The sequence below is a fragment of the Delphinus delphis genome, chromosome 21, assembly GCF_949987515.2.
Source record: "Delphinus delphis chromosome 21, mDelDel1.2, whole genome shotgun sequence".
NCBI lineage: Eukaryota > Metazoa > Chordata > Mammalia > Artiodactyla > Delphinidae > Delphinus > Delphinus delphis.
The window spans coordinates 6,868,680-6,886,389 of NC_082703.1; the positions used below are offsets into that span (position 1 = coordinate 6,868,680).

A 17,710-nucleotide genomic window follows, 5' to 3' on the forward strand; every position below is an offset into this window, starting at 1 on the left:
ACTATGATCAAGTGGGATTTATCCCAGGGATGCAAGGATTCTTCAATAAACACAAATCAATCAATGTGATACACCACATTAACAAATTAAGGAATAAAAACCATATGATTGTCTCAATAGATGCAGAAAAAGCTTTTGACAAAATTCAACACCCATTTATGATAAAAACTCTCCAGGAAATGGGCATAGAGGGAACCTACCTCAACATAATAAAGGCCGTATATGACAAACCCACAGCAAGCATCATACTCAATGGTGAAAAACTGAAAGCATTTCCACTAAGATCAGGAACAAGACAAGGATGTCCACTTTCACCACTCTTATTCTACATAGTTTTGGAAGTCCTAGCCACAGCAGTCAGAGAAGAAAAAGAAATAAAATGAATCCAAATTGGGAAAGAAGAAGTAAAGCTGTCACTGTTTGCAGATGACATGATACTATACATAGAGAATCCTAAAGGTGCCACCAGAAAACTATTAGAACTAATCAGTGAATTTGGTAAGGTTTCAGGATACAAAATTAATGCACAGAAATCTGGCATTCCTATTCACCAACAATGAAAAATCAGAAAGAGAAATTAAGGAAACACTCCCATTTACCATTGCAACAAAAAGAATAAAATGCCTAGGAATAAACCTGCCTAAGGAGAAGAAAGACTTGTACTCAGAAAACTATAAAACACTGATGAAAGAAATCAAAGATGACATAAACAGATGGAGAAATATACCATGGTCTTGGATTGGAAGAATCAATATTGTGAAAATGACTATACTACCCAAAGCAATCTACAGATTCAATGCAATCCCCATCAAACTACCTATGGCATTCTTCACAGAGTTAGAACAAAAAATTTTACAATTCATATGGAAAAACAAAAGACCCCAAATAGCCAAATCAATCTTGAGAAAGAAAAACAGAGTTGGAGGAATCAGGCTCCCTGACTTCAAACTATACCACAAAGTTACAGTAATCAAGACAGTATGGTACTGGCACAAAAACAGAAATATAGATCAATGGTATAGGAGAGAATGCCCAGAGATAAATCCATGCACATATGGGCACCTAATTTATGACAAAGGAGGCAAGAACATACAATGGAGAAAAGACAGCCTCTTCAATAAGTGGTGCTTGGAAAGCTGGACAGCTACATGTAAAAGAATGAAATTAGAACACTCTCTAACACCATACACAAAAATAAACTCCAAATGGATTAAAAACTTAAATGTAAGACCAAACACTTAGAGGAAAAATCTCTTAGAGGAAAACATAGGAAAAACACTCTTTGACATAAACCACAGCAAGATCTTTTTTGACCCACCTCCTAGAGTAATGAAATAAAAACAAAAATAAACAAGTGGGACTTAATAAACTTAAATCTTTTGCACAGCAAAGGAAACCATAAATGAGCCAAAAAGACAACTCTCAGAATGGGAGAAAATATTTTCAAATGAAACAACAGACAGATTAATCTCCAAAATATACCACCAGCTCGTGGAGCTCAATATCAAAAAAACAAACAATCCAGTGAAAAAATGGGCAGAAGACATAAACAGACATTTCACCAAGGAAGACATACAGATGGCCAAGAGGCACATGAAAATATGCTCAACGTCACTAATTATTAGAGAAGTGCAAGTCAAAACTACAATGAGTTATCACCTCATGCCGGTCAGAATGGCCATTATCAAAAAATCTAGAAACAATAAGTGCTGGAAAGGGTGTGGTGAAAAGGGAACCCTCCTGCACTGTTGGTGGGAATGTAAATTGATACAGCCACTATGGAAAACAGTATGGAGGTTCCTTAAAAAACTAAAAATAGGACCACCATATGACCCAGCAATCCCACTGCTGGGCATATACCCTGAGAAAACCATAATTCAAAAAAAGTTGCATACCCCAATATCCACTACAACGCTATTTACAATAGCCAGAACATGGAACCAACCTAAATGTCCATCAACAGATGAATGGATAAAAAAGATGTGGCACATATATACAATGGAATATTACTCAGTCATAAAAAAATGAAATTGAGTTATTTGGAGTGAGGTAGATGGAACTAGAGTCTGTCATACAGAGTGAAGTAAGTCAGAAAGAGAAAAACAAATACCATATGCTAACGCATATATATGGAATCTAAAAAAAAAAAAAGGTACTGATAAACCTAGTTGCAGGGCAGGAATAAAGATGTAGACATAGAGAATGGACTTGAGGACATGGGGTGGGAGGGCAAAGCTGGGGCGAAGTGAGAGTTACATCAACATATATACACTACCGAATGTAAAATAGTTGGCTGGTGGGAAGGGAGATCGGCTTGGTGCTTTGCGATGACCTAGAGGGGTGGGATAGGGAGGATGGGAGGGAGACTCAAGTGGGAGGGGATATGGGGACATGTGTATGCATATGGCTGATTCTCCTTGTTGTGCAACAGAAACTAACACAGTATTGTGAAGCAATTATACTTCAATAAAGATCTATTAAAAAAAATACCCACTGAATTTAGTAACCTGGAAACCATTGGTGGCTTTATAGAGATATGTTTGCTAGGAGCAGATTGGAAACTAGATTGCAGTGGACTGAGGGATAGGTGGTAGGTGAGTTTATTGGTTCCAGCAGTACTAGGTTTTGCAACAAATAAAAATCAAAGTTTCAGTGCCTTCACTGAACAGGAGTTAATGTATTGCCCTTGTAACAGTTGTGTTTCTGGATGTTCCTGGTCATTGGGTAGCTTTCTCTCATGATACGATGCAGGGAACCAGCCTCCTTCCTTTTTATGGTTGCATCATCCCTAGTGAAACCTCATCACCACGGTTGTCTGCATCTAACTGGTCAAGCAGAAAGCAGCCTGGAGAAAGCTACTTCTTAAAGCCTTTGCCTAGAAGTTACCCACAACTTTAGCTCCTATTTCATTGGTAGAACTAATAGCATGGCCATACCTAAGATGAAAGGGAGGCTGGAGATAGAGTCTCCGTCTGGGCAGTCACTAACTCTCTACAATTGGAAGAGGGGAATGACATTTTGGGGGCAACAAGCCACCTCTGCCACAGTAAAGATAATGCTTTCGAGAAACTTGAATGTCAGGAGATTGGTTTAAAGCTGGATAGAAGTGAGGGGTTGAGGGCATTTCTCCTTTTAATCTGAAAGACTGGTGCATGTTTTCAAGCCATTGGGAATGATCCAATTCAAGAGAGAGGTTAAATGTACAAGAAAGGAAGGGATCAGGAAAATGAATATGAAAAAAATTCAAGGTGGGAGAGTATGATATGCAAAGCCCAAGTACAAGGATTGGCCTCAGGGAAAACAGGTAGCTAGTCTGTTTTATTGGAAGGGAAGGAGGATAGCGTCGGGGCATAAATAGGTTTTATGCTTTAGTAATAGGAACAGAGGGAGTTCCTCTCCGCTGGTGTCTATTTTTTTTTTTCTAGAAAACAGGATGTACATTAAGGGGGAGGTGTGGGGTGTGAGAAGTTTGAGGAGAGTGAAGATTTAAAATTATTGTTGGGACTTCCCTGGCGGTCCAGTGGCTAAGACTCCACGCTTGCAATGCAGGGGGCCAGGGTTTGATCCCTGGTCGGGGAACTAGATCCCACATGCTGCAACTAAAGATTCTGCATGCCGCAACTAAGGATCCCGCATGCCGCAACTAACAGAAGATCCCGCATGTGGCAACAAAGATCCTGCATGCCGCAAGTAAGAGCCAGCACAGCCAAATAAATATTAAAAAAAATAAAATCAATGTTGCCCTGCTCGATACTTGCTATACAGTAGGTACTCTATCAATGTTTTCTGACTGTTGATATGTGCATTGCCTTTCGCAGCATCTGGGGATTGTTATGAATAGCCAAGGGCTCTTTCCTTCTGCATCTGAGCAGCACCAAAATCTCGCTGTGAATCCAGGTGCCATTGGCTGGAATTCATTCTGTAAGGCCAGCCCGTCTTCTGCCACACCTGGAGGGGCTTGGCCACTGGGATTCCTAACGAATCGTGTTTCTATAAATTGTTCCTCTGACCTGGAGCCCATGGAACTATTTCCGCCTGCTGCCCACAGCTGCAGAAGCCCAGGTGCACGATGGCTGTGGGAGGGGGTGGGTTGTGAAGAGTGTGAGGTCCATGCATTGACGCCTCAGGCTTCCCCTCTCCTCTCCTTCTGCTGCCTCCAGAGTAGAGAAGACCAGACCTCAGAGTCAACAGGCACCTGCTTCCTGCAGCATGTATTTAGGATTAGGTCATGAACCTGAAATGAACGAAATAAAAGGTGGGCACTCTGCCAGAAAATGATGCATTTACAAAAGCCGGCGCGCTGGAGGCGTCTCCATCCCCGCCAGTGGATCCCACCCTGCTCCACTCCCTGTGCCCTGTCACCCACTCCTCACATCCGCTCACCTTTCTCCCCCATTCTTTTTCCCCACTCCTCCCCTCCACGCCCCACATTGCATTTCTCTTCAGTTCCCCTCTCCCCGGGCCCCCAGGAGGGGTGTGAGCCAGAGACCCTGCAGCCCCGGGGCTCTAGCAGCCTTCCTGGTGCTGCTGTTCCCTGTTATTTTCATTTCCCTGTAATTCGAGGGGACAGGTGGGATGTGCTTCAAAACACTGTAATCATATTTTAAATGGAAATGAAATGTGTGAATTAAATGTAAATTACAGTAGAATGGAAGGACAGTCACTATTAGTTAAGGTCTGACACCTATTTTTGCAGACCTTTCCCAAACGCCACAACTCGTTTCCCCAATGTGTGATGAGAAGTTGTAATTATGTGACAGCTGCTTCTGCAGTGGGGTTGATGCTAGTTACTGGGTCGTTTGTGTAAGGGGGCCAGGATCAGGGGCTGTGTAGGTATTTCAAGTAGCTATGGACTGCAGTTGGTACTATAAAATTACCCAGAAGAAATGATATTTTTATAGGAGGGCCGTGAAAAGAAATCTCTTTTTTTCCCCCTTGGAGAGGTGAGGCCGTAATATAAAGGGACACTTTTATATAGTCAATTTATTTACGTATTCTCCATTTGCTTTTATATTGGAAAAGTATGTGCAGTGCCAATGGGTTGCAATTTTGCCCTCAGTCTCAGGCTGCTTCCCTCCCACCTAGTCCCAGGCGCCTGATGGTTCCCAGGGGAGCCCATGGTCCCTCCTGCATAACCGTTCGTGAACATTTTTCAAGACAGTACCAGCTCTTTGCTTTAATTCCTTGGATGAGGAAGGCAATATTTTTTTTAATTTATCCAATGCCATGACAAAACAGCAAAAAAGATTTAAAAGAAAATCACTGAATTCCCATCAGTCTGGTCTCCTGGTTTGTTTTTTGTGGACAAAATGACCGGTTGATGGAGTGAATTTAAAAATTTTCTGTGTTGTGTTGCAGAACTTTCCGGGATAAGGGCAAATCTGGATAAAATAGATAAGCGTAGAAGCATGGAAAGGTCACTACGTTCATTCAAAAGGGGTCTACTTACGTGCCTGTTGTTGATTCTCCTCCTGTTTGCTTCAGCGAAACGCCTCTGTCTCCACCCGAGCAGTCAGCAGATGATGTATGTTGACTAATCATGTGCGTCAGTGAATTTTATAAATCTTGCGTTTTTTACGAGCCAACAGAGATGCAAGCTCAGTCAATATTTAGTTCTTGGGGACACTTGCAATTAAGGTGTAACATCTATCCTGCGATGAACGCAGGTTCTATCCTGAAGATTCCTTGGAATCTGGCCAGTGTCCCCCTTGCGCTTGGCCTCGGAACAGCTCTTCAGCTGCAGTTCTCTGCTAGACCAGGGCCAGCAGCTTCAGAACAGCTGAGAATCACCCTCCACATCACTGCCTGAGCTCACGTTCTAAATGCATCTCTGGCCATGTCACTTGGTGCCCTGGTGAGAAGCTTCAGGGACCTCAGTGAGAGAGTCAGGGGTCCCTGCTGTCGATCTATGCGACAGCTTACGCCTCCCCATGCCTCAGACAGTTTCTCTCTGCTCAGGCTAATTCTTCTTTGAATGTCTGTTTCCACCTTCCCTGCCCAGTAATGCCCCTGACCCTCAAAATCTCTCAGACTGCTCGCGGAAGGCCAAGCCTTCCCAGAGCCCCTGCAGGCCAACCCAAGTACTTCGTTGCTGTGTCCCAGGCATGCTGCACTCACTACACTGCATCACCCCTAACTTTTTCCATGCGCACCTCTGGATGGGCACGGAAATGCCCAGCACATCTCCTGCACAGCTCGACAGGGAACCAGAAGAAGCCTTTTCGCTGGTGGCTGTTTCTCTTCGGCAAGTTGAGGTGCTAAAATAAATAAACATAAATATAGGCCAATTTTTGAATTTCCTAACAGTTTTCCTCTCTTGCTGATATCATCCATCTTCATTTTTAAATAAAACAGAAAACTGCTGTATATCACAAAATGTAAGCCACGTCGAGTGTCTTCCTTTTGATTGCATTATATCTACCATTACCTTGTTTATGGTCATGTGGAAATAAAATTAGTCAGCAGCTTGTGTTCTAAATGCAAATCTGATCATGGCGCTGGCTCCCCTGCCTCCTGGCTTGGTGATAGAAAGGTTGGTTTGGATGGGCAGAAAGGGCGAAAGGAAAACTTCCATGACTTTAATGGGATAGTGATCTTGTGAGTTATAGTAAATATCTGGGAATTCCCTGGTGGTCCAATGGTTAGGACTTGGTGCTCTTACTTCTGGGGCCTGGGTTCGATCCCTGGTTGGGGAACTAAGATCCCACAAGCCGTGTGGTGCAGCCAGAAAAAAAAAAAAAAAGAAGAAAAAGAAAAGAAAGAAAATAAAACTATCAACTTTTAAAAAAATAAGTAGGGCTTCCCTGGTGGTGCAGTGGTTAAGAATCCGCCTGCCAATGCAGGGGATACGGGTTCGAGCCCTGGTCCGGGAAGATCCCACATGCTGCGGAACAGCTAAGCCCGTGTGCCACAACAACTGAGCCTGCGCTCTAGAGCCTGCAAGCCACAGCTACTGAGCCCACATGCCACAACTACTGAAGCCTGCGCACCTAAAGCCCGTGCTCCACAACAAGAGAAGCCACGGCAATGAGAAGCCCGTGCACCACGACAAAGAGTAGCCCCAGCTTGCCGCAACTAGAGAAAGCCCACGTGCAGCAACGAAGACCCAATGCAGCCAAAAATAAATAAATTTATTAAAAAAAAAATTTGGTCTTTCTGGCACAGAGCTCCTAAAACCTTGAGAATTTTTCTTTTGTTATGTTAATGAGATGACTTTTGGAAAACACCTAGGGATGGGGGCCGGTTGTCAGGGGAACCAATCATGTAATTGGAGGGTTGGAACTTTCACCCCCCTCTCCCCACCTCTGGGGAGGGAAGAGGGGCCGGAAATTGAGTTCAGTCACCAATGGCCAGTGATTTAATGAATCATGCCTATGAAATGAAGCCTCTATAAAAATTCAAAAGGGTGGATTTGCAGAGCTTCTGGGTTGGTGAACATGCGGAGATTTGGGAGAGTGGTGGCACTCAGAGAGAGCATGGAAGCTCTGTGCCCTTTCCTCACACCTTGCCCTCTGCATCTCTTCCATCACGCTGTTCCTGAATTATATCCTCTTCTAACAAACTGGTGATCTAATAAGTAAACTGTTTCTCTGAGTTCTGTGAGCCACTCTAGCAAATTAATCAAATCCAAGGAGAGGGTTGTTGGAATCTCCAATTTATTGCCAGTCAGTCAGAAGCACAGGTGACAACCTGGACTTGTAATTGGAGTCTGGAGTGGATGTGTGTAGGGGAAACAGCCTTATGGGAACGAGCCCTTACCCAGTGGGATCTATCTCAGATGTCAGAATCGAGCTGAATTATAGGACACCCAGCTGGTGTCTCAGAATTGCTTGGTGGTGCGGGGGAAACCCCCATACTCTGTAACTGGCCATGAGCATCATTACATGGTTCAAAGGAAGGAAAGGGTAAATGTTTCTGGGGACTCCTCAAACCCTTTTATTTCTATTCTATGAAACAGAGAAGGCATTAGTATCCCCAGTGGATAAATGAGGAGACAGGCAGAGGGCTGACACAAATGAGAGAAACCGAGGTAATTAGAAAGTCTGTGGTGTGTTCAGAGCAAGTTACCCAGCAGCCCTGGGGCTCGTGGAGTGTCTGTAAGTTGTGACATGACCAACAGCGATCAAAGAAGCAAAGTTGTTTGGGTCAAACAGATTTGGTGAGTATCCCCCGAGAACCATTATTCCTACCCAACTTAGTATTAGGAAGCCTGGATGTTTCTGCAGAAGATGGTAATGTTGGTTGAGATTTCCGTGGGGTGCAGGTGTGAGGTGTGTAGGGGTTCTGACCGCACCCCCGCCATAGTGTCCCTGTCAACCTCCACATCACACAGCAGCGAGCGAGTTGCCAAATGTCCTTCTGACCTGAACTAGAAGTCAGGACCCCCAGAAAACTCAGCCACCAGATCAACTCTTTCTATTAATATGACTAGACAGCCGCTGCAAGCCTGGGATTTATTCTGGTAAATCCCGGTCTCGGGAGGGCCCCGCTCAATTTGTGCAGAAACTCTACCAACAGCGGAGGGTTGATTTAGTGTCAGAAAAGTGTGTTTGAAACAAGTGCATTTTCCTTTACGAGTCTTTTAACATCAGGAGAGAAATACAGCTGATTGCAATTGATTTGTATACGTGGCTCTTTCTGTGAAGTGTCACAGTGAGTTTTATAGGAAGATGGAAACAAAGGAGGAGAAGGGAGAAAATAGCTTCTGGAAGATGCAGGACAGAGGGCACAAGAAATCGCATCATACAGAACACGGTTGTCTCTCCGGGTTGACACACTTGGATCCCAGCTCACTTGCGGTGTGACCCTGCCATCTCGAAGCCTCGGTTGCCACATCCGAGAAAGGGGGATAAGGACAGTATCTCCGTCACAGGCTGTGGGCAAGGTTAAATCAGTTTGTGCAACTGAAGGGCTGGTCACAGCGCCTGCCAGATTGTTGGTGCTCAATAAGGGATAACGAAAAGCAAAAGCACATGAGTTGTGAATTCATGAATTCAAGGCCCAGAAAGGTCTTTCCGGAAGTCAGCTGTCAATCTCTTCCACTCCCCTGGGACCGAATCTTTCAAAATTGTGAAAATGGGGCTCCAGGCTTTCTGTCCTCCAACCCTCAGCCCCAGTTGCTTTTGTTTTCCTCCTGTTCATCTCCCTCCCTAAAAGCTACTTCCAGGGAGGAGCCTTCTAAGAGCCCATCATACTAGAACACAGCAGTGCAATCAGCATTTAGCATGTGTCCCACACGGGAGCGCCTTAGAGCTCTTTATAGTTTTAAAAACACTTACACCCACATTGCTTCATTTAATCATCTCAACAACTCCACGCGTCATATAAGGCAGGCGTTATTTATTCCTACAGTGAAACAAAATAGAGGCATAGAAGAGTTAAGTAATTGTTCAAAATTCATATTTTTGTTTCACAAATATAGTTTGAGGTATGCGTAAATGATCCCGTAAAAATCACACAATTAATAAAGTAAGGATCTGGGACTTGATTTTGTGTTTTCTAACTCCAAGTTTTGGTGTATTTTCAAAGAAAAGACTAATTGGGGAATTTCAGCCTAAGTCAACAAATTGAGGAGTGGGAGTACGTTGGGAGTGAGGGGCTGGTCCACTGCCTCTGCTTTAACATTTCTACAGGAGCCAAGTTGTCTGCGGGGAAGGTCCATCTTTGCCCAAGACATATACCACCAATAGCAAAAGTTTCAACTTTCTCTTGGTATTAAGCTTTCTGAGTGTGTCTGTATATATATTCCTTCGTTGTCTCTTCCACTTGGATGCCTGTATTAGTGATCTTCTGCTGCATAACAAGTAACCCCAAAGCATAACAGCTTAAAACGTATTTATCATCTCTCAGTTTCTGTGGGTCAGGAAGCCCAGCATCACCGAGCTGGGCCCTCTGCTTTTTGGTCTCTCATAAGGCACTGCTCAAAGGTCGGCTGGGACCGCAGGCATCTTAAAGCTCAGCTGGGGGTGCATCTACTCCCAAGCTCACCAAGTGGCTGTTGGCAGGACTCAGCTCCTTGGCGTGAGTGAGACAACTCACAGCCTTCCTGTGGCTAGTCTCTGAAGTAAAATACCATCATGTTTGCTGTGTCCTATTCATTGGAAGCAGGTCAATAGGTCCAGTCCACACTCAAGGGGAAGAGACCTTGCGAGGATGTGCATCCCAGGAGGTGGGGACTGTTGGGGCCACCCTGGATGTCTGCTGACTACCATACCTTTGTAGGGAAGCCTTCAGCACCAGATCCAACCCCTACGACTCCATTTGCTCCTTTCTATTTTGAAGTTGGTAAATATCTCTTAAAACTTTGTGGCAGCCGTTGTGAGAGTGTTATGCTGAGTCAGACCCTTAGCCAACTGACTCTATAATGGAACGAACAGAATTAAACGGAAGCAGCTCATCACCGATGCCTAAAGATTGGTTGGAGTGAATGAGATTAAGCACACTTCAGCATTGGGCAAGTCCTCGCTTCTTTTTTCTTTTCTTTACTCAAGTGGTTTGCATGACGTACCAAAAAGTACAGGAGACACTCTTCCAAAACCATGCTAGGGAATCTCTTGTCCCCGTGCTACTGCCCCCTGCAAAGGTAGGTCAGGTCAGAATCCAGGAGCACGGATGTTGCTGGCCGCTCTGCAGGGCCCAGGTGGTGGTCAAGGTGGACAGAGAAGTTGTCTGCTGGTCCGCCTGGTCCTGCAGATATGCCTGTGGGGGCAGCTATGGGCCACCTTGAAACAGTAGCCTACTGTTCCCCAGGAATGTCGGGTTCCACATGCACAGAGCCATGTCATCGTTCTGGTGAGTTTGGTTTATTTTCATTCATTGAGTCGCTTCTCCCAGCTGCTTGTTTTACGAGGAGTTAACTTCATCAGTGCTACCAAGCCCACATGCTGGCTTCATGCACACCAGTCTTGGGTTGACGTTGACTCTTTCCCCAAGGTACTGGGCACTGCAGTGAACATATATGGCCCTGGCATTGGAGGTTGAGTCATGGCATGGATAGCCCAGCAGGGGACCAGGAAGTTCAGTAACCCTTTATCTGGGTCACAGTCACTCCCTTATTTAAAAGCCATGGATGGCTCCCTGTTTGTCGCAGGGAATGCCAAGCTTGTCGGCAGGGACAGAAGCCCTTCACTGGGTAGCCCCCTCTGCCTCCCCAGGGACCTCTCCGGCGGCCTGTCTCAACCTCCCGTCCACAGACAGCGAGACACCTACACCACGTTCAGTTTCTGTTTCTTTGTCCATGCTTTTCCCTCCCTTTGGAATGAATGCCCTCCCGCCCTGAGATCCTCTGCCCCTCTCTGCCTAGCGGTCCCCTACCCACCTTCCAAGGCCCAGCTCAAATGCCAGCTGTCCTTTGTAAATTTCCCAGGACCTTTGCTTTGGGCTAGAACTCGTGGGTCTATAGCAGCCGCCCTCAGCACCCCACCCACGTGCCCTTGTCATTTACCATGTTGGACACACCAGCCTGACTTCCATCTTCCAGCACCCCCAACTCTCTTTCGGAGGCGTTCTCTGTCTGCCACCTCTGCCCACGTTCAGTGCGGGCTGGAAAAGTCTGGGGTTATGTCCCCAGAGCAACCTCTGCCAATAACTGATGGAGTCGGTAGATAAACACACCGGCTCCCTCACCCCTTGGGCGGGACGCTTCTGTGGCTTGTATTTGATAGGCACTCCTGGGGTTCTCTACTTGCCCACAGTACTAACTGGTTGATAACATACCTCTCATTTTCCCACTCCCCATAAGTGTTTTCCCTGTTCGGTCCCCCCAGATCAGGTACTTGTATTTGAATCTTTGCTCAGGGTCTGCTTTTGGGGGACGCCGCTAAGACAGACCCCCTGATCTGACCTCCCCGAGGACCGAAACTGTGCCTTGTCCCTGACTGCACGCCCCCATGCCTAGCGCAGTGCCTGGTACACATCGGGGGCTCATATTTTTGTTGAGTTGATTATTTTATACTCGTTTTCCTACTTTAAAATTTTTCTGTGTTCGTGGAGCTGGTAGAGCTTAGATTTTCTTGCATCCAAGAATGAAGTGCTCCGCCAGACCATCCCGACCTCACTGCCCACTGCGGACTCTGCCCCTCTCATGGCCCTTTGTGGCAAGAAGTTTGCCCAGAGTCTTACACGGCCAGGTGACAAGAGCACCCCTGTGATGTCCACCCTGGACGAGACTGTGAGCCTGCATTTTGCATTTTGTGTGGTTGCATTGGTCCCCATCTGGTACAGACAGCATCTGATCTCATCTCCTTTATCCTGACTCTCTTGTTACAAATGAGACATTGAGAGAAGAGTGAATGAGCTATTGGAAATAAAATCCCACCCTGCAGAGGGCTGAAGTCCCAGGGAAAGAAGCAGGACATATCTGCAGCGCCACTGTGGGGATACCTCAGATGTCTGCCAAGCTATTCCCACACGTGCTCACTGGTCAAATTTGGGACTTGGACCAGAATTTCTCCCCCCACCTGAGAGCAGAGTGTTAAGCAAGGAAGGGTCGGGGACTGACTCACTGGGAGGCTGGGTGAGGTTCTCAGCTGAGAGCCTTTACCGTGACATTACTCTGTGATGACCTTGTTCGGTATTTGTCTATTATGACTTCACTTTATTTTCAGGGTGAGATAGGAAAAGAGACCAGGAAGTGGCTCACCAGGCGGGGTGTCATACTCCTTTGTGTCAAGTGCACCTTTACCAAGGGAAACCCTGACCACAGTGCAAGGTGTGTTCTGGGGCAGGTTGCTGAGCTTCTCAATCAAGAGACAATTGTCCGAGGTTGGCGAGTAGGCTGGGCGCCTTGTCCACTAGAGCATCCCCCTCTGGTCCAGCCTGATTGGTCGGAGCCCCACTTGTCTCTGGGCTGGGAGTGTTTCTGATATGGCAGTAACGTGACAACCAGACTCCTTTCTTTCCCTCCCCTTGGTCCCCGTGAGGTCAACTTCTGTGGGCTTTTCACTTGGGAGAAGTTCCACTGGGTCATCCACTGAAAGGAGATCCTTGATCCAGAGGAGGGTTTTTCCAACAGCAGGTCCTTAATGAATTGTTAGGGCCTCAGGTACAGCGTGGGGACATTGCGGATATGGCGTTGCCCGTAGTCTTTTCTGGAGGACTGTGCTTTGTTCTCAGATATGTCTTCTATACTCTGTTTATGAGAATTAAGATAGCTCCCTTTATGGATGGAAATAATGGAAGGTTTTTGTGTAATAGCCTTATTTGGCCAAATACGAAGTTAGCAACCCAGTCATTTCTAAATACCCCCCGTAAAAATATGCTTTTAATAGGTCTGTAATATACAAAGACAGGGAACTGGTTCCTAGGACCAGGTTAAGTACCTGAGGAGTCATCATCTAAGCCTGATTTTTGACTTTCTGTGGAGAAGTACACGTTGCCACACATGCCTGACTTTCCTTATCTGCAAGATGGGGGCAGAGATGAGGCCATCTAGCTCTACATAGACCAACTGAGAAAAGGGATTAAAAAAGAAAATCCCATGGGAATTTGTGTGGGAGGCTGAAAAATGGCCTCCGAAAGGCATCCACTTTCTAATCCCTGAACCTGTGACAGTGACCTTATTTGGAAAAATGGGGGGGGGGGGCTTTGCAGATGTGATTAAGTTAATGATCTCGAGATGGGGAGACTGTATTATCCAGGTGGGTTCTGTATATCCTGCATCATCCAGGTGGGTTCTGAGTGAAATCACGTGCATTCTTATACATGGGGGGGGGGCAGAATGAGCTTTCACGCACAGAGCGGGAGATGTGGGAACAGAGTAGAGGTAGAGGTACTGGCCTTGAAGATTAGAGTGATGTGGTCACAAGTCAAGGGATGGCAGGGCCACCAGAAGCTGGAAAAGGCAAAGCATGGATTCTCCTGAGAACCTCTGGAGGGAGCACGGCCCTACTGTCATCTGGATCTCAGCCTGGTGATACCCATTTTGGACGTCTGAGCTCCAGAATTATGAGAGAATCAATTTATGTTTTAAGCTACCATATTTGTGGTGATTTCTTACAGCCACCACAGGAAATGAATCGAGGAATCCAAACTGTAAGTTCCTTTAGGTTACAGACGAATCCTATATTTCTCTCATCTTCCCGACAGTGTCTCGTTCTTACCTTGGATGTACTGTAGCTGCCCGTGTCTGTAGATGGAGCTGTCCTGGCACCTTTCTGCTATTAAATGGCAAACCCTCTGAGTCTTCTCTTTTTTAGGGCCTGTAGATGTTCCCTGTTAAGCAGCGTCACTGGGTACTCCTACCTATGGCTCTTTTCTCAACTTCATCTCTGGAAGCATGAGACTGTCTTCTTGACATAACACAGAGAGAGATGTTCTTTCCAAGACACCATTTTGGACTTGAAGGAAGCATATTTTGAAGCAAACAGTGGGCTGAGAAATGGGAGTCCAGGCCACGCCCCTCTTCTAAACAGTGCTGTGACAGCATACATTTGCTCGGCTCAGGTCCCTTCGGAGTAAGCATTTGTTTCCTGGTTTGCTTCACATCCTGATAAGTGGCTGTTATGGGTTGAATCGGTTGTCTGCAAATCCACGTGTTGAGGTCCTAATCCCCAGTACCTCAGAATGCAACCTTATTTGGAAAGAGGGTCTTTGAAGTTGTAATTAGTTAAGATGAGTTCACTGGGGTGGGCACTAACCCCAGATGACTGTGTCCTTCTGAAAAGGGGAAATTTGGATGAAGACACACACCCACACCCACACCCACACACACACTTCCGCATATGGAGAAAGTCCTATGAACATGAAGGCAGAGATGGGAGAGATCTGTCTACAATTCCAGGAGGACCAGAGAGTGCCAGCAAACGGCTGGAAACTAGGGGAGGGGCACAGCACAAATCTTCCCTGGCAGCCCTCAGAAGGAATCAACCCTGCCGGCACCTTGACCTTGGACTCTGGCCTCCAGGATGGGGACACAATAAATTTTGCTGTTTAAGCCAGCTTGTGGGACTTTGTTACAGCAGCCTGAGCAAATGAATACAGTAACAGTAACCTGTGCATTATGTGTCTGGTCTAAATCTTGTAGCGAGCAGCTAAATGGGGGGAGGGGCGGTGAGGAGAGAGAGAGCGAGCAAGCAACTGCACAAGGCGGGAGTCGCTTTAGAAGTGGGGCCTTGGGCTTCCCTGGTGGCGCAGTGGTTGGGGGTCAGCCTGCCGATGCAGGGGACACGGGTTCGTGCCCCGGTCCGGGGGGATCCCACATGCCGCGGAGTGGCTGGGCCCGTGAGCCACGGCCGCTGAGCCTGCGTGTCCGCAGCCTGTGCTCCACAACCGGAGGGGCCACAGCAGTGAGAGGCCCACGTAACGCAAAAAAAAAAAAAAAAAAAAAAAAAAAGAAGTGGGGCCTTGATGTCTGAGCAGGAATTCTTTTACACCCAGCAATTTGTCTGGTGCCCGTGATAAGAGGACGGGTGAAGTCTCCAAGCCCCCCTTCCTGTCCTAATCCCTCCCCAGGGATACAACCTCTCCCTCTACATGGGGTCAGCGAAAGAATAAAGTTTCAATCGTGCCTTTCAAGTTGCCCTAAGCCCCTCCTTAGCCTCCCGCTCCCCCCTGTTTCCAAGTGCCCAGCCTTGTCAGAAGACAGGGCACCATCTGGTTAGTCCTTGTTTACTGCACACCCTGCCACTTTGAGCTTATTAATCATATTTACCCAAGTATCTTAATTACTCCCTGTCTAGCAACTTGCTTTGCACTCAGCTGCTGACCCCTTTTTTTTTATTCCTTTCTATCATTAATCATAGGAGCAGCGTGGGTACAGGAATTCCTGCAGCTTGGATTTCACTGGCACCGTTACCACTCCCAGAGAGGGGCGGCTGGAGGTCACGGCTGGTTCCTGACAAACTTCCTAATTAATCTGCTGAAGATCAGAGAAGGGCTAATAGGGGCTGAAGACTGTGCGCAGGGCCCCCCCCGCCGCCCTTTCCCTGCGTGCATGTGTGTGCGTGTGTGCACACGTGTGGTGCAGAGCTTGGCAAGAGAGGAATGGCCTCGGCCAGCCATTCAGCACAATAGCACTCCTGCTGCTGCCACCTACCTTCCCTGTTTTGGGAGAAGGAATTTTCTCCTCTTGCTTGGAAGTTTAAAAGACTCACCCACCCTCTTCTTCTCCCGGATGCAACGGTGAACAAAATACCTTCCAGCCAACGTGCTTGTGGAACCAGAATTTTGATATTTGGGTTCGTGCAGGCAGGAGTTGTCACGTAGGTGGATTCAAGTGCTTCCCTGTGGACCCACAGATCCTTGGCATCTCAGGCACTAATGATACTCCAAGCTGCAGGATGCTACACGACGGCCAGGCGTGGTACAGGGTCTGCAGAAACACCCTGCTCAACCTCGTTTCTCAGCCGACAACTTTGCAGACGGACCTTGCACAGGAAGAATGCAAAACAGAGGACAGCTGAGCAGGAGAAGGACATCATTTCTGGTCCATCTCCCCCATGCCCCTCCCGGGGTCCCACTCCCCCATGCTCTGGGACCTCCTAGGTCTGCCTCCTGCTACGTGTGCCCCTTCCTTTTCCTCTGGTGGAAGGCAGGGATCAAGAACAAGGGCTGTGCCTGCTTTCTTCCTGCCGACGTGTCTCAGGCCGAGACACTCCATTAAGGAGCATAATTTGTTGGTCCAGGCGCTCCTCGCGTTTCGGCACCGAGTGGCATCACTTTCTTTATGACCTCGTAAAGTCACAGCCGAGAGGCCGATTTGGAAAACAAACTGCCTCAGGTTGACAGATAATTAGATACGGGGGACATATTATACGCCTTTGCATATAAATGTGCTCCGAGGCGGGTTGGTTCATCCGAAGTTGAGGTTAAAGGCACGCCAGGTACTCCTGACACATCAGGATATATATTTTCATACAGTCTCGGGTGCTGTGCTGGTTTTATAGCCCTTTCATCCCAGTGCTGACGGATGGGGTGTGAGCACAAGTCAACCTGGAAGAAAGGCACAGCTCTCTTACCTGTGAGCCTCCTGGAGTTTTGTCTTCCATCCCCCCAGACCCCCCACCTCTCCTCGTCTCTGGAGAAGGGGCTGCTCTTTGGGCTTGGATTCTGCAACACATGACAAATGGCCGGAGTAGGAAGGGCCAGGATCCATTTCTCTTCCCCCATTTTTTTGCATTCTAATAGGCTCGATTAATGACAGCTATAACATAGGGGCCTTTCAAGACTGGGACAGATCCTGGTGGAATTCCATCTGGGGGCAAGGAGAGAGATGGAAGTAGATATTGTCCAGAAGGTTCTGTGGACTGCGGGTGTTGTTGGTAGGCAGCTGCAGCTGCCCGGGATGGCGGCCTGGCCGTGTCATGAATGCTGGCCTCGTGGAAACTCCCCCCTTTCCCCGCAATCTACCCTGGGGGAGCAGAGACTGAGTACTGAGAAAACCAGACTGGAGGATGAGTCTTCATTTCCCCCTTCGGCTTCAGAAGGCTCAGAGCTGGGAGTTCCAGCTAAATCCATCCCCACGAAAATGTAAAGAGCTTAGTTTAGTGCCCTTGGGAGTAATTTCTATTTAAAAGTGGCATTAGAGCTGGTGCATAAAAGAACGGCTTAGCGGGTAGTCATCTTCCGTTCGGGTGAGTCGCTTAATCTCTTTGAGTCTGTTTTTGTTCATCTTAAAATGGGAATAAAAAGCGGCACTCACCTTATCACTCTGAGAAGATTAATGCAGATAAAACAGGTAGCCGAGAGCTTCATATATAGTATTTCCTACATG

The 17,710-nt window shown here is 47.0% G+C and overlaps 1 long non-coding RNA gene across 1 annotated transcript in view; it reads left to right on the forward strand.

Annotated features, from left to right (window-relative positions):
• LOC132417554 (uncharacterized) overlaps positions 1–12,643 on the forward strand; it is a 137,880-nt gene extending 125,237 nt beyond the window's left edge. The window contains exon 3 of the long non-coding RNA XR_009517873.1: positions 12,606–12,643. This is a non-coding gene — a long non-coding RNA (uncharacterized lncRNA). The remainder of the gene's footprint in view (positions 1–12,605) is intronic.
• Positions 12,644–17,710: the final 5,067 nt, after the last annotated feature.